This window comes from Bos mutus, chromosome 4 (genome assembly GCF_027580195.1).
Source record: "Bos mutus isolate GX-2022 chromosome 4, NWIPB_WYAK_1.1, whole genome shotgun sequence".
Classification (NCBI taxonomy): domain Eukaryota; kingdom Metazoa; phylum Chordata; class Mammalia; order Artiodactyla; family Bovidae; genus Bos; species Bos mutus.
This window is the reverse complement of record NC_091620.1, coordinates 95260443-95282418: the sequence shown is the minus strand read 5'-3', so window position 1 is coordinate 95282418 and position 21976 is coordinate 95260443. Positions and strand designations below refer to the sequence as shown.

At 38.9% G+C, this 21976-nt stretch overlaps 1 protein-coding gene across 2 annotated transcripts in view; it reads right to left on the bottom strand.

The window, feature by feature from the left end:
- The window catches only part of DGKB (diacylglycerol kinase beta), an 869780-nt gene extending 848130 nt beyond the window's left edge, over positions 1-21650 (bottom strand). For both annotated transcript variants that reach the window (XM_070369773.1, XM_070369774.1), the window contains exon 1: positions 21358-21650. The gene's annotated coding sequence lies outside the window, so the exon portion shown is untranslated. The remainder of the gene's footprint in view (positions 1-21357) is intronic.
- Between the last annotated feature and the right edge of the window lie 326 nt (positions 21651-21976).

Sequence of the window (21976 nt, the reverse complement as noted above, 5' to 3'; positions counted from 1 at the left end):
TTAGAAGCCTGCTGACTTAAAAGCTCCTATCCTTAAGGAAAAAGATCTGGGACAGGTAATTTGATGTTTCTGGACATGGAGTAGAGCCAAAATCAGTGTGTGAGAAGGAAAAGAGAGAATACGTACAGGTGATTGAAGGAATTGCCCACTTACACCATAGTCATTTCTTTACAAATACTGGAAACACTATGGATGCTACACAAATAAATTTCCAAAATGCAAGGAAGCAACAGACAAGGCTATAGACAAAGAGCTGATAAGATACTGGGTTGGGCAAGATGTTCACTTGAGTTTTTCTGTAAGATGTTACATGTTGATGTATATAAAAATGTGGGGGAACAGAACCTGAGACTGGGGAGGGGAAGGGCTGAATAAGGAACGTTTACAAGAGGGAGAGAGAAGTAAGGAGAGAGGAGAAGGGAGAGGAGAGAGAGAGTGAGAGAGAGAAAATGGACCTGTTCCTTCAAGATATGAAATAATCCAAACAGGAAGAAATTGTGCTGGGGAGAGAATCTGCCAAGAGGAGGAGAAAGCATTCTAGGCAGAAGTATGTGTGATATGCCATGTGCTCAATCACGTCCGACTCTTTGGTAGTCTACCTGGTAGTCCACCAGGCTCATCTGTCCATGGGATTCTCTGGGCAAGAATACGGGAGTGGGTTGCCATTTCCTCCTCCAGGGGATCTTCCTGATACGGGGATCAAAACTGTTGATTTTCTTTAACTTGCTACCCTGTCTAAGGCAATGCTTAGGTTCAAATCTTGACTTTAGCACTTACCAGTTGTGTGATTTGGGTTGCGTTGTTTAGTTACAATTTACATCTCCTCTGTCTCCTGTATTAGCAGGTGGATTTGTTACCCACTGAGCCATCAGGGAAGGAGTCTAATATGGCACCAAAGGGAACTGAAAGGTGTGCTCATGATGTGGTTAAATCTGTGTCTGCATACAGAGCAGGCACATAGTGCAAGACTCACAGAATTATCCCAGAATTTGTATTAAATGAGTGTCAGCTTTGTGCCAGGGGCTGTGCAAAGAGAATTTCATGTATTTTGACATTAAAACAACCATGTAAATGAGTTGCTTTTATTAACCCCATTTAAAAAACAGAAAATTGTAACTAACCAATGCAACCCAAATCACACAACTGGTAATTGCTGAAGTCAAGATTTAAACCTAAGCATTGCCTTAGACAGTGTAGCAAGTTAAAGAAAATCAACAATTTTATTTATTTTTTTTAGCTGAATGCAAACCCAAGGGGAACTTACAGCTTATTTCAAAGGAAATGGGGAGACACTGAATTATTTTGAGCACAGACATGAGAAAGTCAGAATCTTATACTGAAAATTTGATACAGAGGATTAAAAAAGAAGGACAAAGCAAGGAATGGCTTGAAAATGAAGACACTACATAGCAGGTTAAGAGTACAGATGAGTAAAATTCAAGAGTCTGAAATTGCCTGGTTGGGTGAAAAATGGAAAAGAAGGAAGAAAATGTGAGAGAGAACAGACAGGAAAGATCAAGAGGCTTGACCTTGAGTCAGCTAATATGGATGCTGAGAGGGTACCAGGAAGAGGGGACATTTCAGGTGACTGAGCCTGGGATCACAGAAAGGAGAAAGTTGGGAGGATAAAAATAAACTCAGTTTTAATAATACTCTTGAGAAGTCAATGTGATGATAGAAAATTCTAGTAGGCAGGTGAAGAGGGCTCAAAAGTCCCTCAAATGCAAATGAATTCATTAAGGCCCACAAAATTAACAGCAAACCCTTAGAATCCTGCTCCAATTTTCTCTCCATTTGGTACCAAGGTACTGCCTCTCTACACCAAATGTTAGAAGTTTAGAGGTCATTTAAACTTCTCTACTTCATTTCCTCATCATCTCATAACCAGATTGCTATAAGCACTATTCACAGTTCATAAATATCACTCAGATTTATCTTTATCTCCCTTGGACAGCAAAGGAGATCAAATCAGTCAATCCTAAAGAAAATCAACCCTGAATATGCACTGGAAGGACTGATGCTGAAGCTCCTTTGGCCACCTGATGCAAAGAACTGACTCACTGGGAAAGACCCTGATGCTGGGCAAATATAGAGGGTGGGAGGAGAAGGGGATAACAGAAGATGCAATGGTTAGATGGTATCACCAACTCAAAGGATGTAAGTATGAGCAAACTCTGGGATAGAGCAAAGGACAGGGAAGCCTGGCATGCTGCAGTTCACGAGGTCGCAAAGAGTCGGACACGAATTAGCAGCTGAATAACAACAACAACTTTCACTATTACAGCTATAAAGTAGACTGAAAAATCACTAACCTTTATCACCACAATGCCTTGCTAATGGGTTACTCAACTGCCATCAACCTGCTATTCATTTTATACACACTACAGATAGAGTAATCTAATCAAAATAGATAATATTGTTCCCTTAACAGCAGCTCCCTTAAATCATCAGACCTTAAAGCAGCTTTATACCATCTGACCCCTCTTTAAGCTCATACATACTTACTCCAAAATGAAAAGACTTCTCTTTCAGCCATCAAGTATGCCATGCAATTAAGTCTTCTTATATCATTTTCTATTTCTGCTTTATCATCTAGCTAATACTTTCAGACCTCGGTTTATTATCACTTCATAAAACACTTCAAGCCCTCTTGACTAGGTCAAGTAATACTGTTATATTTGGACAATTCATTTTGTGTGTGATTTCCCAACTTACTTGCACTGGTATTTAATTTGTTTTCTTTCTACATTAATACCAACCACTCACATTTCAGTCTGCTTCAGTCTGACTTTTGCCCCACCAGTCTCCTGAAACTGCCCTTTGCAAGGTCAACCAAGATCTCTGTCTTCCAATCCTGTGATCGACCTGTAGCTATCTTGCTGGTCTTCTCAGTGGCAATTGCACATTTCAGCAGACCTTACTGAAACCCTTTCTTATTTGGCATCCTGGGAAGTAGTGATACACTCTCCTGGCTAGCTCCTGCTGCTCCTTCTCAGTTGCTTTTGTAGATTCTTCTACCTCTTCTCTATCCCATGAAATGCTGGTTTACCCCAAGGCTCAGCACTGGACTTTCTTTATCTACATTCAGTCTCTACGTGACCTCCCTTGGTTCCAGGTCTGTACACATGTTCACTTTTTTAAATTGAGGTAACCCTGATTTATAACATTATATGAATTTCATGTACACAACACTGTATTTCTATTTCTGTATACCCTGCATAATGACCATGACCAAAAGTGTAGTTTCCACCCATCACCATATAATTGATCCCCTTTACCCACTTCTTCTTTCTTTCCAACCCTCCTCCTCTGGTAACCACTATTCCGTTCCTTGTATCTCTGTTTTTGTTTGGCTTGGTTTGTTCATTTGACTTGTTGATGCTCACATTTTTTGTCTCCAACAACTTCCCTTAATTTCAACTTTGTTGATCCAACTGTCTACTTAATACCACCTCTTGAATACATTAAAAACATCTTAAACTATTATATACAAAGTAGAAAAACAACAAGGTTCTACTGTCGAGTGCAGGGAACTTTATTCAATATCCTGTAATATATCATAATGGAAGAGACTATGAAAAAGACATACACACACCTATATATACATATGATGCTAAAGCTGAAACTCCAGTACTTTGGCCACCTCATGCGAAGAGTTGACTCACTGGAAAAGACCCTGATGCTGGGAGGGATTGGAGGCAGAAGGAGAAAGGGACAACAGAGGATGAGATGGCTGGATGGCACCATTGACTCAATGGACATGAGTCTCAGTGAACTCCAGGAGTTGGTGATGGACAGGGAGGCCTGGCGTGCTGCGATTCATCGGGTTGCAAAGAGTCGGACACGACTGAGCGACTGATCTGATCTGATCTGATAACTGAATCACTTTGCTATATACCTAAAACTCACCCAGCATTGTAAATCACCTTTACTTGAATAAAAAATTTCAAATGTAATATGTATACAGAGAATGAGACAAATTTTTAAATAAATATAAAATAGTACAGTATTTAAATTAAAACCTGTTCTCTATCACTTTCTTCTTGTCCTGACTTAGTTTTCTTCATGGCACTCATATATAAAATTATATATTTAATTGTTGAGCTTCCTAGGTGAGACAGTGAAAATCACATGGACAGAGGAGCCTGGCAGCCCACAGGGTCACAAAGAGTCCGACATAACTGACAACTCCTCTAAGAAGATTTAAGTTTTTCAATGTCCTGTTTTTTACACTCCATTTCTAATGCCTAGAATAGAACTTCACACCACATAGGTGGTCTGAAGTGAAGTGAAGTGAAGTTACTCAGTCATGTCTGACTCTTTGCGATCCCATGGACTACAGCTTACCAGGCTCCTCCCTCCATGGAATTTTCCAGGCAACAGTTCTGGAGTGGGTTACCATTTCCTTCTCCAGGGGATCTTCCTGACCCAGGGATTGATCCCACATCTCCCACAATGGTGGCCAGATATATTTATTAAATTAAATAATAAATGATTAATATCAATCCAGCTCCCTAAACTATAAGGTCAGTAGGGACAGAAACTATTTATGTGTTTGAATGGCATTGTTATCTGAGTGCCTGGCAAATAATGGTCATTAAATGCTTTTGACTGCTTGCATAAACAGAAATGATGCTATAGTAGTGCATTCTTAACACATGACAGAGGATCGAGATGTAACAGTGAGTGAAGCTATCAAAAATGGCTAATGCTGAAGAGGCTGAAGATGACAAGAAATGATAAAAGGTAAATGCACCTGATAATTCAGAAATTATTAATAAATGATAAGGTCAATTATAATCTAGGTGCATATTGACGGCAACTGTAATTGTTTAAAGAATTAGTGGGTGGCAAAATGGTAAAGAATCTGCCAGCCAATGCAGGAGAGCCAGGTTCAATCCCTGGGTTGGGAAGATCCATTTGGAATAGGAAATGGCAACCACTCCAGTATTCTTGCTTGGAAAATTTCATGGACAGAGGAGCCTGGTGGGATACAGTCCCTGGAGTCGCAAAGTGGCAGACACAACTGATCAATTGAAAACACACACACAGAGGCCACCAGAGTAAGAATTCTATAGTAGACATTATTCTTAACACCCAGGTCTCCTTCATTGTGCATGCCAGTGTTGGTATTTCTTGAATCATTTAATCAACTAAGACTCTAATACCTCTCTTCCCTGTGTTTAATGAGTCCTCTTTCCAATTGCTATCTTAAATCTGAAAGGAACAACCCTCTTCATTTTCATATTTTGTATGAAAAGAGAGCCATATATCTGAAAATTAGAAGGCAAGGCCATTGCTTAGAATGTTCAGTTCAGTTCAGTCACTCAGTCGTGTCCAACTCTTTGAAACCCCACGGACTGCAGCATGTCAGGCTTCCCTGTCCATCACCAACTCCTGGAGTTTACTCAAACTCATATCCATTGAGTCGGTGAGGCCATCCAACCTTCTCATCTTCTGTCGTCCCCTTCTCCTCCCACCTTCAATCTTTCCCAGCATCAGGGTCTTTTCAAATGAGTCAGTTCTTCACATCAGGTAGCCAAAGTATTGGAGTTTCAGCTTCAGCATCAGTCCTTCCAATGAATATTCAGGACTGATTTCCTTCAGAATGGACTGGTTGGATCTCCTTGCAGTCCAAGGGACTCTCAAGAGTCTTCTCCAACACCACAGTTCAAAAGCATCAATTCTTCAGCGCTCAGCTTTCTTTATAGTCCAACTCTCAAATCCATACATGACTACTGGAAAAACCATAGCTTTGACTAGATGGACCTTTGTTGGCAAAGTAATGTCTCTGCTTTTTAATATGCTGTCTAGGTTGGTCATACCTTTTCTTCCAAGGAGCAAGCGTCTTTTAATTTCATGGCTGCAGTTACCATCTGCAGTGATTTTGGAGCCCAAGAAAATAAAGTCTCACTGTTTCCATTGTTTCCTCATCTATGTGCCATGAAGTGATGGGACCGGATGCCATGATCTTAGTTTGTAGAGCAGAGAATGTAGAGCATTGCTATGAAGTTTCAAAGTTCGTAACATGTATGTACTGTTTGAGCTCTCTTATTTAAATACTGAAATTAGGAAGTGTAAGTAAACAAGCATTAGTAAGCGTAATATCTACTGGCCTGTCAGAATTTTTTTTTAACTTAATGATTTCTGTAATATTTATTAAAACTATACATCTTGCACTCCAGGGGGTATGATGGGGATAAAAAGGAACACCATGGAACCAGGTAGAGGCCGTGGCAAGGAATCTATGTCTAGCCCAGTAAAGATCTTTTCTACCACTGACTCTAATATGGTGAGAAGAAAAAAATCTGGTTCAGATTCTAGCATTGGCAAGAATTAGGACCATGACTCAGCTCTGTTTGGCTTTCACTTTGATTCACAATTACACTAGCAAATAATCCTTGCAGAGAATAAACATAGGATTAAGAATGTAAGTGAGTAGATGCTCCCTGAGGCTTTGTTTTATTCCACACAAGGGCATAGTCAAAGTTCAAAGTACCAGAATACCATGCAGAGGGCGGAATCCTCCCCGCCAACACAGTGTAGGACCTGGGATTTGGTTCTTTTAATCCCCATCTGGGTAGGAGGACCATATAAGTACTAAAGGGCCAGCCCTCTTCATGTCACTGGCATTCTTGCTGCACTAAAGAGCTACTTCTTTCTTCTCTTTCCTGCCCTTTATCAGGCCAACCAAACAAACTGCAGAGGGCCTAGCTCTAGCCTACCATAAAGCCCACTGGGAAAATCGTCCCGCTCCAAAACAGATGGGAGAGGAAGGTCATCTCCTAAATCAGTGCTCAGTTTAAGAAACAGAACTGCACATTACCTAACAGACAATGAACACTCCCGGGTTTGTAACAGGCCACCGACACGCTGCTCATTGTATGCTACTGCTGCTGTTTACTGGCTAAGTCTCGTCCCTCTCCTTGTACCCCATGGACTGTAGCCTGCCAGGCTCCTCTGTCCATGGGATTTCTCAGGCAAGAATACTGGAGTGGGTGGCCACATCCTTCTCCAGGGGATCTTCCCAACCCAGGGATCAAACCCTTGTTTCCTGCTTGGTAGGTGGATTCACTACCACAGAACCACCTGGGAAGCCCAGGTGCTCATCATCGTATAGGGAAGAACAAGTCTTCAGGTGAATCAACGAATAGTTTTTAATTAATCCCTTGGCAATATAAAGTGGAAAATGGAAAGGAAAGATGTCAAATAAGAAAATAAAATTCCACCCCCAACGGACAGAAACAAAAACGTGGAATAAACAGACTCTGGACAAGTAAGACAGGGGGAACCTTGGCTTCCACCACCTTCAATTCAGACCACTCAAGGAAGTCATTTTTCAAAACCGAAAGCTAGTTTTTCTTTTTTTTTTTCCTGTTTAAAAAAGTGAAAGTCACTCAGTCGTGTCTGACTCTTGGCAATCCCATGGACTATACAGAATTCCATGGAATTCTCTAGGCCAGAATACTGAAGAGGGTAACCTTTCCCTTCTCCAGGGGATCTCCCCAACCCAGGAATCAAACTAGGGTCTCCTGTATTGCAGGCAGATTCTTTATCAACTGAGCTATTCCTGTTTTGCCTACAACAAATGTTATACAGAAATCCATTAACCTCTTTCAGTGATGTAGAAAACCAATAAAAGGAAAAAATCTAGCATATGCAGTTACATGTGTCAGCTTACCAGAATTTACCAAATGTAAAATCTAATAGCTTCCCAGTTTGAAAGCCTTCTCAAAAAAAAAAAAAAAAAAAAGGGCTGCTTTTCCCACACAGTTTTAATTTCCTTGTGAAGTTATACTTTTTTCAAATCCCAGAAATAAAATTAATGAGGGCACATACTATACTGAGTTCTAGGCAAAATGACACTCTGGTATTCTTGCCTGGAGAATCCCATAGACAGAGGAGCCTGGTGGGCTACAGTCCATGGGGTCTCAAAAGTCAGACATGACTTAGCAACTCAACAACAAGTTTTTTATAGGTCTCAGTTAACCTTACTTATTTATATTGCTTAGGTAAAAGTACATAGGAAAAAAAAAAAACACTAGAAATTCAAAAGCTTTTTCAGGGACACCCTCAGTCTATGATTTCTGAGACTACATGTAAGTGAAAAGTCCAAATTGCAAAGTCCAATTGCAAAGTGTACAGCTATGAATAAATTCACTTGAAGTTAAAGTTGACAGGAATAATATTTCCTCCAGAAAATGCCCTCAGTTATCTCCTTAGTTGAGATCTGCTTCTATGGGAAGACTGGAGGGAGGATGGGGTTATGGGAAAGCAAGAATCTGAACAAGTGACCACCCACACACCAATTGTGCCTGGAAATCACAATGAAAGCTTTCTATAAGAATTTTTCCACATTTTTTCTAATATGTCTGAGAAAACTATTTTTTTTTCTGTCATTGGCACATCATCATTTAAATAAAGCTCTGAGAAAGTGTCCTAGCACCGGGGAAAATAGACTAGGTTATTTTCTATTCTCTCCACATCGGTGACCTCTTAGCTTTCTGTTTACTTCCTATAAGCCCTCAAAGTCTCCCTCCTTGTTCTTGTCAAATATTGAAAATAACCCTGATCCTTTTCCCTCCTTATATTCAGGTTCACAACTGAATGCCAATCATCAATCCGCAGATAAGTGTCACAAATAATACAAATGCCTAAATCTAATGTAAGCTGCCAATCTTGGAGAAATAAAGCTCTAATTCCTACCCTCATATAAAAAAAATAATCTCTTCCTGTATGGCAGAAACCAACACAACATTGTAAAGCAATTATCTTCCAATTAAAAATTTAAAATTTTTAAAAATTAAAAAAAGATTAATCTCATTCTCTCAAAACAGAATCACATGACTTATATCCAGTTGAGCAAATATATTTATTACTATTATGTTCCAAGGGGAAAACATATGCTAAAGCATAGACAGTTGTTCAGAATCAGTAAAAAATCATGCTGAAAAATGCACAGGGAGGACGTAAGAAATAATGTATTTCAGAGAATGAGGATAAAAACATTGCTGACCCAGGGAGATGCTCTACAAGATAACTCATCGTCCCTAGTCTAGAAAGAGACATTTTCAAAGTTCACTTACATATTCAGTGATTTTTTTTAGGTACCTGTTTTATACCAGCTACTGTTCTAAGCTCTGAGAAATAAAGAGCCTGAGACACAATGGAGAACAAGTACGATGAGAAAGGAGCTCTGACAGAAAGGGTATTTTAAGCAGCTTAATGTCAAAAGAATACTGGGCTGGAAGAGAACAGAGTGGCAACAGACATTCTTGAAGAGATAAAGAGGGGCAGTGTCATGGAGTTTTATCTCCATGTATGCTTAGCCACTCAGTCATATCTAACTCTCTGCAACCTCTAGGACCATAGCCCACCAGGTTCCTCTGTCCATGGGATTCTCCAGGCAAGAATACTGGAGTGGGTTGCCATTTCCTTCTCCATTGAGCAAGGTGGGTGGCAATGGGGAACAAAGTTGAAGTAACTGTGGATATTCATATTTTTTAAAATTAAAACCAAAGTTAATTAAAATATTTAAATGCCAGTACAAAAGAGTAAATGACACAGAGGAAAGGTTACAGATATTCAAGTGTTTCTTAAGGAAATATACATGTGTGGCAGGGTTATGAGAAGGCTGCTGTGGAGAATGGTAAGGAAAATAAAATAGGGAGACTTGAAGAATTAGCAAGATGAGACTAAGATGGGAGATCACAAATTTATTATGGTACTAGTTTTCATTTTTTTTTTAATTTTCACTAGCATTCAGTACCCCAAGTGAAAAAGCAAAGCCAGGGTGCTCAATAGAGAAATGGTAGATTTTGTCAGATATAAAAGAAAAGAAAAGAATACAAAGGAATAAAGATCTGGTTGAGCAAAGAGTTATTTATTTAAGTTGTATACTAGGCCTTGCCTGAATAGTATAGAAAAGGTGAATGAGAAAAAAATCATTGGAAGAAAAGAAGGTATGTCAAGGTACCAGAGACTGGTGGGAGGTAGAGAGAATTAGGTGATGACTGCTTCATGATTCATTATCTCAAACATGATAAATTTCAGGTAATATCAAGATCCAGACTGGAGTCATTGTCCAGTGGTTAACTTGCAATAGACTGGTATGTTAATGAAGGTAAGGTGGCTAAGGAATTTCTGTAGGGTACTGATTGACTTATCTACCTATATACTTTTATTAATCATTATCAAAATAAGAGATATAAAAAACTGTCATCCAGATTTCTAAATTTGAAAGAGTAATAAAGAAGATGACAGATGATAGCAAAGGCAGTAGGGGATGATAAAAAGCAAAGCAAAATGAAACAATGTATCTCAGATGAACTGTTTTTTATGCCATACCCTGAACTGCTGAAAGGAGTCACACATTGAGTGATAAACAGCAATTTACTACTATCATTATAAATTGATTACTTAAATGCCCCCCAATATAATCCAGATTCTAGATTTCTCTTATCATAAAGTCTCCAGCACTGTCAAAAAATCTTTAAACGTTCTCCACTTTGTACAAATTCTACAAAATAAATTTAAATTCCAGAAATATCCTCAATTTAGCACTACAAAACATGCACACCTACTCAGATTGCTCTTCTCCTCCTTCCTTTCCTCTTTCTTTATAGAGAATGTTACTCGTGGTCCAAGTCACCAATTCAATGCCACATTCTGTGGTATCCATCAAACATCCCTTTAGCTTCTACATTTTAATTATTTCAACATCTCATAGTTATGTAAACATGCTCAAGAATCTCCCACATTAGAAAAGAAAAAGCTTCCTCAAATTTATATGATTCTTCAGAACCAGCCTATCTTTTCTCAAAAGCTTTGTAGACAGACATGTAGAATGAGTCACTCTATCTCCATTTCCTGAGCTCCTACTCAATCCTTAACACATTTTTTATGTGGGCTTCACCCCAATCACACCACTAGCTAAGTAAGATCAGCATTGAGCCCCCTGTGTTCAAATCCAAGGATTTTTTTCTTTTTCCACTCCTCATCTTAACCTATCAGCAACATCTGGCAGCTATGAATACTTCGTCTTTCTTGTGGGAGGTTTTTCTCTGGTCGTTGGAATACCACAAATCTCTCACTGTTTTCCTCCTCTGTGACGATTCATTTTCCTCTTCACAATCCCATCTACTCCAATACACTCAAAAATATTAGAATTCATCAAGATTTGTTCCCTAAATTATCTTCTTTCTCATTCTACATTATTTTCTCATGAATTGCTATCTATTTCAAAGGAATGAATTACCATCTGTACCACAAAATTTATATATCTCTTTCCCTGTTTGCTGCTCTCATCTCTTTATTCATGTAACCAACTGTTCACTCAAGAGTTGTGCTGGATGAAAGGAATACAGGTTTCCACATGAGGGTAAAAGAATAATGATCTCTTGTGAGTATATCCTTGTGAATACTTTCATTGCCCTTTTATTTGATAAATTCCAAATTTTCCTCAAGACCCAACTCAAACTCTAAATGATCTGTGATTAATTTCTTAGTGTCTTATTTCTTCATCTCCTATAGCAATCAGGTAATCCTCTGCATCTACTTTTATTGCTGCATGCAGACCACGATATTATAACTTCTACATCTATGTGTCTTCCTGCAACACCCAATTTAGAAGCTACTTAATGTTAGGGCCAGATTCTATTTATAATTTTCTTCCCAGAACTTACTAATCTGATGTATGGTAGACGCTTGAAAATTAGAACAACACATTGTGTTCTGGGGTTTTCAAGTATATATTAATAGATACTTCCATAAAGAGGGATTCCGTGATTAAATAAGGTCAGAGAAGTTTGTACTAAATCTCACTCCAAGAGAATCTAACACACACTTGCATCTGAAGAATTGTAAGACATCCTTAATATAGAAAACTATTTAACTTTGCTTAATGTGTAGATGGGCTTCTCAGGTGGCACAGTGGTTAAGAATCTGCCTGCCAATGCAGGAGATGCAGGTTCAATCCCTGGGTCAGGAAGATCCCCAGGAAAAGGAATGGCAATGCACTCCAGTGTTTTTGCCTGGAAAATCCCATGGACAGAGAAGCCTGGCAGGCTACTGTCCATGAGATTGCAAAAAGTCAGGCACAACTGAGCAACTAAACAACGTTTAGATAAGGAAAGCTCTCTTTCCCTTTTCTTCTCTTAAAACACATTGGTATTTCTCAAACAATTTTTCCTTATTTCTTGAGATAGGATTTTAACTTAGTAGGATCAGCAAAACAGATGTCAAAGACCCAAGGGTATGGCACGTCCTCTTCACCCACGATACTCATCAACGTATAAGTCCTTCAAAAGAGCTCTGACACTCCTTAGCAGAAAAGAAATTTTGATCAACAAAGTACTACCTTTCTCCAATGGCACCCCACTCCAGTACTCTTGCCTGGAAAATCCCATGGACAGAGGAGCCTGGTAGGCTACAGTCCCTGGGGTCGCGAAGAGTTGGACACGACTGAGCGACTTCACTTTCACTTTTCACTTTTCACTTTCACGCATTGGAGAAGGAAATGGCAACCCACTCCAGTGTTCTTGCCTGGAGAATCCCAGGGACGGTGGAGGCTGGTGGGCTGCCGTCTGTGGGGTTGCACAGAGTCAGACACGGCTGAAGCAACTTAGTAGTAGTAGTATACATCAAGTCTAACAGATTCTTAGTGTTTCCTTTTTTTGCAAAGTTATTAATTTCAAGAATTCAACCAATAGAATAGGAAAATTATTACAGCCACATTGAAACCATTCTTTGGGGTTTTTTTTGAAAGTGTGCTTATAAAGCTAATACGGGCTTCCCAGGTGGCGCTAAGTGGTAAGGAACCCAGCTGCCAATGGAGGAGATATAAGAGATACAGGTTCAATTCCTGGGTCAGGAAAATCCCCTGGAGGAGGGCATGGCAACCTACTCCAGTATTCTTGCCTGGAGAATCCCATGGACAGAGGAGCCTGGCAGGCTACAGTCCATAGGGTTGCAGAGAGTCTGACATGCCTGAAGTGACTTAGCACACAAAGATAATATAGTTACCTCAACACCAGCTGTGCCACCACGCAGTTATGCAGGTAGTTTGAATGATAGAAGCATTGGTAGCTCCAAAACAGAATCCCCATTTGAAGCTCAAAAATCTTACCACTTTACTCCCACAAAATGCTGTCTAGTACACTTTGGATAGAGCACATTTAAAACCAAGGACCCAAAACAAAACAGCAGCCCTCCGTGAAAAGCTTCTATGCTTTGCTTTCTTCCATGTGTTATAGGGAAGGAACCTCTACTTGCCAAACAGAAAGTTCTGACATATGGCGTGGCAAATAACATTATATAACAATAAAGGACCCATCCTGGTAATCAGAACTCTTATTAGAAACAACAGGATCACAAAGTGACTCATCAGCTCGTGTGCTCTCTCCCGATTCTAGTAATTTGGGACAAGTGTGGGGAAGTTACAAGTTGTTTATGTGCAGCCCAAAATGACAGGCAAGAGAAGTTACTAAGCAACATTAAGTACTTGCATTTTTCTCATCTTTAAAAGCTGCCACGAGCTGAATAATCCTGTAATATAAAGGTAAAGGGAAAAGCAATGTGGGAGTCATGTTTTTGCCTGAATGAAAATGTTTTGCTCAATAATTCTGAAATTCTGATTCACCATGAGTTCATCTGTCTTGGTTTTAAGGATTATCTCAGGTGTATAATCCCCTTCTATTCACTGTGAACACCAGAAATTTGTTCTATAATGAAAAAGAAAAAAAAGAAAAAAAAGGGAGTGTGAAGGGGAGTAGTTCTTATGGGTCTTGAAACCAGTTTGTCCTCCAGTAAATGGGATCTTTGTTCTCTAGCTTTTTTTTTTTTTCATAGCATGTATTACAACAATAACAACCACAACAATAAATCATGCCCTGGTGTCTTTGTTTAATGTATCTGCTTCCTGTTTCTCTCTCAATGAAATGAGTTCAGTACTGTAGGAACTTGTCTATTATTTTCCACTGCCTTCCCTGAGTCTGGCCCAGTGCCTGACAAGGACAGTAGCCCCTCCATGACTGAGAGATGAAACAGAATCCAGTGTCATGGTATTGGGAGTTGTGTTTCTTAAGAAGATGGTTTTAATAATTATGTCTACTGAACCTTACATTTCCCAGAAATAGCTGAGTGTTGCTGACAATCTCTACCACATATACTACAAAGAGCAGGCAAGTGAGAATTCCCCAGCTCTTATGTCTTTTGACAGCAGCAAAGGGATTCCTTGGTCAAAAGCCCAGGAAGAACTTTTCCTTATATTCTCTGTCTCAGCAAAACAACTTGCTGAATAAACTACAAACTCATCTTTTGTGCTTGAAGTCTGTTTTCAGGTCAAGGATCCTATAATGCTTTTGCACAGCACCTCTCTTTCTTCCTCTTTCCAGTTCATCTAATTCAAAAGGAGCTGATCTAGGGAGTAATCAGTCTCCTCACAGAAGAGGTCACATTTCCCAGCAGGCTTGGGTATAAACAGCAGAGTAGTCAATATCAATGAAAACAAAATATCATTCTGTGCCTTAAATGAATGATGTATGTGTGTTAGTCGCTCAGTTGTGTCCAACTCTTTGCAACCCCATGGACTGTAGCCTGTCAGGCCTCTCTGCCTGTGGAATCCTCCATGCATGATACTGGAGTGGGATAGCTGTGACTATATTTTTAAGAAGAATGAAATTGAAAGACCTCTTATTATGATTCTAGTTAAGAGGAGGTGAATTAAAATTTTGCCAGCCACTCTATGGGTGGTGTTTACATGTGTTATTTAAATGATCTGGGTTAACTGTTACCATTTTTAATAATTCAATAAAAGCCTTTTGGGAAAAATAAAAAGAAGACTCTCTATAGAGAATGTTGATTATAACGTTTAATAGATTTTATGAGTCATATTTTTAAGAATATAAAACTAAGATAAAAACTACTTTTAGATTTAGATTTTATTTCAAATATTTTCTCTGTTATTGATACTTCATTCTTTACCTGAGACAACATCCCCAAAATTAATAGGAAATAATAAATAACTAATACTTTAAATATTTATTATGCGCCTTCTGTTCTCAGACCCTTACATGATTAAATCATTTAATTCTATGAAGTGGGTATCATTTTCATTTATCCCTGCTTTTCAAAGAGAAATCTAAAGCATAGAATTTAACTAACTTGCTCAAGGTCATCCAAGTAGTAAAGGTTTGCAGCTAGGCAATTTGAATATAAAATGTAAGTTTTAACCCCTATATCGTAGTGGCTAAGAAGGGAATAATGAAATTCAAATGAGCATTGTTGCATGTTCAGAAATTATACATGGAGTCAACTTCTCCACATCTTCAAGATGAATCATCAAACTATGATATGAGCTAAGATTCTTTCAACTTAATTGTAATTATATTACAAAAGAAGGCCTAGCCACCTCAGTGGGGTAAGCTTATCCAGAGATTAGTCTGTTGACAGAATTTCAAAGAGATTTTAAATAGCTACTGCACTTCTCATTCAGTCTGTCCTTTTCCTGGTTATTATTTAATATTTCATAACTAATTCATGTGGATTAGAAAGAGACTGAAATAGAATCATTTGACCTAAGATGATATTTTTAATAAAAATATTGTATTTTGGAAAGCCTTATGTGATGTCCATCTAGTTCACATTGTTATAATATTTACATACTTACTGAAAGAAATTTTAAAAATCATTTAACAAGTAAAACCCAAATTATCCCATAAACAAAAAATGCTTCTTTTGGAGGAGGAGAAATGGGGATTGATTTTCCCCCCATTATCCAGCTTCCCTTGGGGCTCTGATAAAGAATCCACCCACAATGCAGGAGAACTGGGTTCTATCCCTGGGTTGGAAACATTTCCTGGAGAAGGGAAAGGCTATCCACTCCAGTATTCTTGCTTGGAGAATTCCATGAACTGTACAGTCCATGGGGTCACAAAGAGTTAGACACAACAGAGCAACTTTCACTTTCACTTTCATCCATTTCTTCATTTTTCTCTAGTGGTAGGCAAGTTTCTATCGTCTGGTCACAGATATGACTCAATATTTTTGAGCAATGACTGAATCAAAGCCTCAAGACTTTTCCTCAAAAGAAAAAAAGAGTTCAACAATTTATAAAAAGCACCATTTTGCAACTTTATTGTCCCACAGAGCAAAACATTTTTAATGGATAATTTATTCTAATATTTGTTTTCCCCCTTAAAAATACATTAGTACCATAAACTAGATATCATTAAAAATTTCAATATTATGATTTGGAAATAAGTATGACATCTATCATATCGGAAAACATTATCTCCTATGTTCTAGATATGCAGTTCCAGACAGGGTGAGAAATATCTTGTGAGTAATTTTATAATAATTATGAATTCAGTGTATTAAAATATACTACATGGCTCAGACCTTGCAACTTACAACTGAAAGACTATTCTCTAGCCTTTTTTTGCAAAGGGTAAAGCCTGTGAAGGGCCTCCCTTGTGGCTCACCGATGAAGAATCTGCCTGCCAATAAGATCCCCTGGAGAAGGAAATGGCAACCCACTCCAGTATTCCTGCCTGGAGAATACAGAGGAGCCTGGCAGGCTATAGTCCATAGGGTCGCAAAGAGGCAGACACGACTTAGTGACTGAACAACGACAAAGCCTGTGAAAGGGACTATCTATTTTTTTCATAGAACTGAATTAGAGCTTTGAATTCAGTGTACCAAAAGTGTAACTTATTATTGAACTCCAATAATGTATTAGACACTATCTGCAGCACTGAAGTCCCAGAGATGAAAAAGGCTTGGCTTCCTTAGATAAGATTATTTCAACCTTCTCTGGCATATTCAATTTTAAAGTCAAGCACACATTTCAGTGGAACCATTGAGAAGAACAGTGGGGCCAGTGGTAAAATACAAACAGAATTCAAGAAGGTCATGATACTAGAGCAGAAGATTAAGAGATACAGACGCATCATCACGTAAAACCTAACAGACTGACTGTATCCAGAAAGAAGTTATAGACAGAGATAGCCTTCTCCAGGGGATCTTCCCGACCCAGGGATCAACCCTGGGTCTCCTACACTGCATACAGATTCCTTACCATCTGAGCAACCAGGGAAGCCCAAAAATAGCCATAAGCAGAAACGAAAAAGATGAACAAGTAGCTTGTAACATGCAGGGTCATAACAAACCAGTGATAAGCTTTTGGTTAAAAGCATGGGCTCCAGAGCCAGACTGTCGGGTTCCCATCCCAGCTGGATCCTAATCTCTAACTGTGGCTGGTAAGTCAATTAACCCTCTTGTGCCTCAGTGTTCCCTTTATAAAATGGAAATGATGATGATAATAGGATTATCCCATATGAGTGTTTTCAAGATTTTATGCTCAAGATGCTTAAACAAGCAACTAGCATGTAGGAGGCACACAATAAAAGTTACTGCCACCATTTTTAAAATATGAGGGCAAGAAAGCCAAGGCACCACATTCAAAAATCAAGCCTTGAAACTAACTCTATTCCTAACCTCCACCAGCAGTATCACAAATGACAAAGAAAACAGAAAGAATCGGGGCTGACATCATGAATGTGTTTGCAAAGCCCCATCACCATACAGATCTATGACAACAGCTCAGTAACATCACCTTTCCTTACGGAGCATGTATATTTATACACTGATTTTGAAGATGACAGCTTTTGTGCTCCTTAATCTGTAGTGACTGGCATATTGCCAATAAGAAATAACTGAGTCAAGGACATTGTGTTTCAAATTTAAAATGCAATCCCTGTTACAAGGCAAATTCTTCATTTCCAATTGTTGACTCAGATAATACTTAAAAAAAAAGAATTTCAGCTGTTTAAATTTAGCATGCTGAGAAAGACCAATCTTAAAATATTGTTTGGCATTATGCCCATAACATTTTCATTTTATTCCTTGTTAGTATTTGTCTTCTGTGATGAGACGACAAATGACAGTAATCATGTTATTCTCCTTAACACTTCAAATTTTACCTAAATGAACCATTTTGCTTTTATCCTCACCAGTTAAAGATGGTCTTTCATTTCCTGGCAAATTTTCAGAAGGTGATTATGCAAGAGCCAGTGATATTTCCAAGTACTGTTTTACCTCTTCGGTCATCATCTGGTCTTTCTCCCTACTTTTCTTTGAATCATCATCTTTACTCTTAAACACACATACACGCACACACACGCAAAGGAGATTATCTGAACACAAGGCTACTCTAATTTTTATAATCAGACCTATTTAAGGAGACATTTTGATTCTCTGCTTTATCTGGGTCTTTAAACATCTCCACCCCACACACAGCCCGAAGAGGTTGTTTTTAAAAGTTCCTCAGAGCACAGAATCTAGACAAGGTCTCAGCCCAGCCTCCAACCATGTGATCTCCTTATTTTACTCCCACATTAACTCCATCATCTTTCTTCCCAGCAAAGATGCCCTCGGCTTCATTTTCATGATTCATGAAGCCAGAGCAGAACACTGAAATTGGAATTGTAAAGTACGCCAAATTTGGTTTGGGGGTCAATTTAGGTTCCAATTTAAGCAGATTCAATCTTGGGTATCAGTAAAGCTGAGAGTTCTCTCTTGACTGATATAATTTTTCAAGCACTCTGAGCCCATACCATCTGCAAAACAATAAGTTCATTCCACTTGATCCATGGTAGAGTACTGTTGTAATAAAACAAAGTGACAAAGTGATGAAGAGTTGGAGCTAGTCACACTTGAGGGCTAATCCAAGCCCACCATTTACTAAATATGTTCCTTTGGTAATTTACTTATTCCCTCTGGGGCTGAATTTCTTATAAATGGGAGAGAATGCCATCTCTTACCTGTAGCTCTTATCCCATAAGTGAGAAAACATATTCAAAGTGCTTAATCTTGGGAAGGGCATGACAGGAGAAGGTACAAACGACTTGGTTTAAAATAAATAAAATACAAAGATGTAATACACAGCTCGGGTTATACAGCCAACATTTTATAATTTTTCAACGGAATGCAATCATAACAATACTGAACCACTATGTTATACACTTGAAACGCATACTGTAAATTGACTACAATTATAAAGCAAACAAACAAAGTGCTTAACCTAAGTCCTGCCATTACCGCACTCACCGTAACCAGGAACTTCTGATGGGTTACACAGTGAGAAAACCACCATACATGCAAATAACTTAAGGAGCTATCAAGGAGTTGAACCTACTTCACAGTTAATACCTTAAGGATGAACAGGTGGGTGGGATGCTTACTGGAGGTCATATTTTGTGTTGGTGTTTTGCAAGAGAAAGAAAATGCCATGGATGCAAGAGGAACATTAGGAAGAGGCTTCTCCAACATCTTGTCTAGAGCTTTCTCCAGGCAGGTGCTTCTAAACTAAAGGCATTACTCTTGTAAAGAGAATAATGCTAGAGTACCAAGCATCCATAAGTACAGTTCTATTCCTGAGGCCAGCCAGGAAGAGAAGCACCCAGGAAAGGATATTCTTAAAATATCATTTCAAGCCTAGATATCAACATCACAGTCATGATTGGTAGGCAGAATTAGATTGAGGGACCAGATGATCTTCGTCTGGCTTGTCTGGCCACAACTCTTCCTTCTTTCACGTGTGCAAGGAAAAGCATGAGTCACAGGATACTTGTCTAGTTCAGACTCTGTTCCAAGAAACCTTACCAATGGTTTAAACTTTAAAATAATTATTTTATTCCAAAAATGGCTTTGAAAATCTTCTCGTCGGATATAACACGAGGTTTGTTTACCAATAGGACAACCAAAATACCAAGCAAAGGTATTCCCCAAACTCAATACCACCTGTCTAAGTTTTTTCTTTAAAGAAATCCTGAAGGCCTCCTATTCAATCTAAATTCTTATCAATTTCAACCAGGCTCTCAGGCTGATTTTTATTCTCTTTAGCTAAATTATTGAGGTTCGGGTAATGATTTATTCTAGAGTTATCTGGGAACTACTTATAAACTCACAACAAACATTATTTTAGTCTTTGTATAGATTGTTTTTTCTTTTTTGCTAAAAACTTTAAACACCATCATGCATGCACTATCATAACAAATATATCCCCTGGATTATATTTGACTTTGTGATGTAAGTTTTTTTGCACTGAGAAATTATGTATGTCTGGAATGGATTACCTCCAAAAAGCTGGATATAGCAATAAGAACACAAATATACCTGGAGATCCCTAAGATGCATAAAGTTATTAAATTATATTCAAAATATGTTTATAATAAAACATGATTAGGTGGTTAGAGAAATATTGATAAAACCGAAAACTAAAATATTTGGAGATATTAAAAGAGATATTTCTCTTTTAAAACTATAGTAACATAGTATTGTCTTCAAGGATCCTGTAGCTAAATCTAGTTTTTTTGTGACATATTCTTTCTGCTTGAGAGAGTCCCCTTTTTTTCTCCATTATAAAAATCTAGTCAGTGTAAAAGAGGACCTGGTTAGAAATACCCCAGTGTTCTTAGATTATTCCTGGTTTCCTTTTTGAAAAAGACCTTTCATGTTCTGCTTGTATTCGCATTCATTTGGTCATTTGCTTTACAATGAGCTGACCTGTTTCTACATCCTTTTAAAAGTTGGTTATCTGCAATTTGAGCAACCAGTAGAAGTCATTTTTTTTAAAAAAGTTTTTTAAGCCTCAATTTTTTTGGGTTTTTTTTGCCGTGAACACAATGTTGCTTGGATCTAAGTATAAATCCATGTACGTAATAAATCAACACTTAGAAATTTCAAAGAAGGCACCGTTTAGCAAGTGGAAGAGATTATTGCAGTAGTAAGAAAGTGGGGGAATCCTGTACCCACTAAAGAGTACTTGAATGTTTCTCACATCATCAGTGTTGCCTCAGGTTGTTGCCTAGCAATTATTTAAAGATCTACTTCACGTCTTAATAAAGTAAATCAAAGACTCTTGTTTTGTTTGATGGCTTTTGTACAGGTTAGGAATAAGTCTGGAATGAAACTTAATTAACTGGGCATTTGAAAATCTAAGCCAGCCTCCTCACAAATTTTCTGTAGAAAATGCAAGCTGTTATGCATTAGTAACTTTCAGAAGCCCACTCTTGTAAATAAATCTAGAAAACGCATTTACCAGTGTTGTTGCCGAAAATCACCATAAACAGGGTGCTTCCTGCAGACCTACCCGACAAGCAGTGTCCGTAGGTACCTAACTGAGAGTAACTCGGTTACAGCCTAACTAGGACAGAAGACAAACCGATTCACTATCTCGTGGAGAATCCAAAGCTCTGCTTTTCTAACTTTCCTCGCCATTTCTGGTCAGCTTCCCTTCCCCCCGCACCACATACCCAGAAGCCACTCAAATTACCAACCGTGTTGAGCTGAACTTACTGCAGTGTGATGCAGGCGAAGGCTGGGCACAGCTCTGAAGCCAGAGCGACTGCTTTTCCGGAGAGGAACCGGGACTCGCCAGCTAACAGGATCCCTTCCAATTCACACGCTCCGCTCAGTCAGAAGGCTCCCTCACAGCTCGGCTTCCCCAGAGGAGTGGAGCTTCAAGAACTCTGCTCACAGCATCTCCTCCTCTCGACTTCCACCCCCCTTCCAGAACACCCAGCCCAGTCTAACTAGTGTCCGAGAGATGGAAATCCACTTCCAGTCAACAACACGGGCTGCCGGCAGCCTCCCGGTTCCTGACAATTTGCAACTCAAAAACCGCGGAGGCTGAAAGCTGGAGGTTTCCGGATCCTCAAAGTCATCTTTGGCAGCCCCCCTCCCCACCCCTCACTCCTCCCACTTCCCTCCTCCTCTACCGCGGCCGCCTCCAGGCTCCCACTAGGTATCACGAATGATTATTTTATTATCCATACCAATAAGCATCAGGAGGAATTTGTCAGAGATGAAATACCTGTTGTCCATGACTAATGCTCTTCTCTCATGTCTTTGAGTCCTTGATTTATAGCGAGATGCGTTGATATTGAAGTGTGTGTGTGTGTGTGTGTGTGTGTGT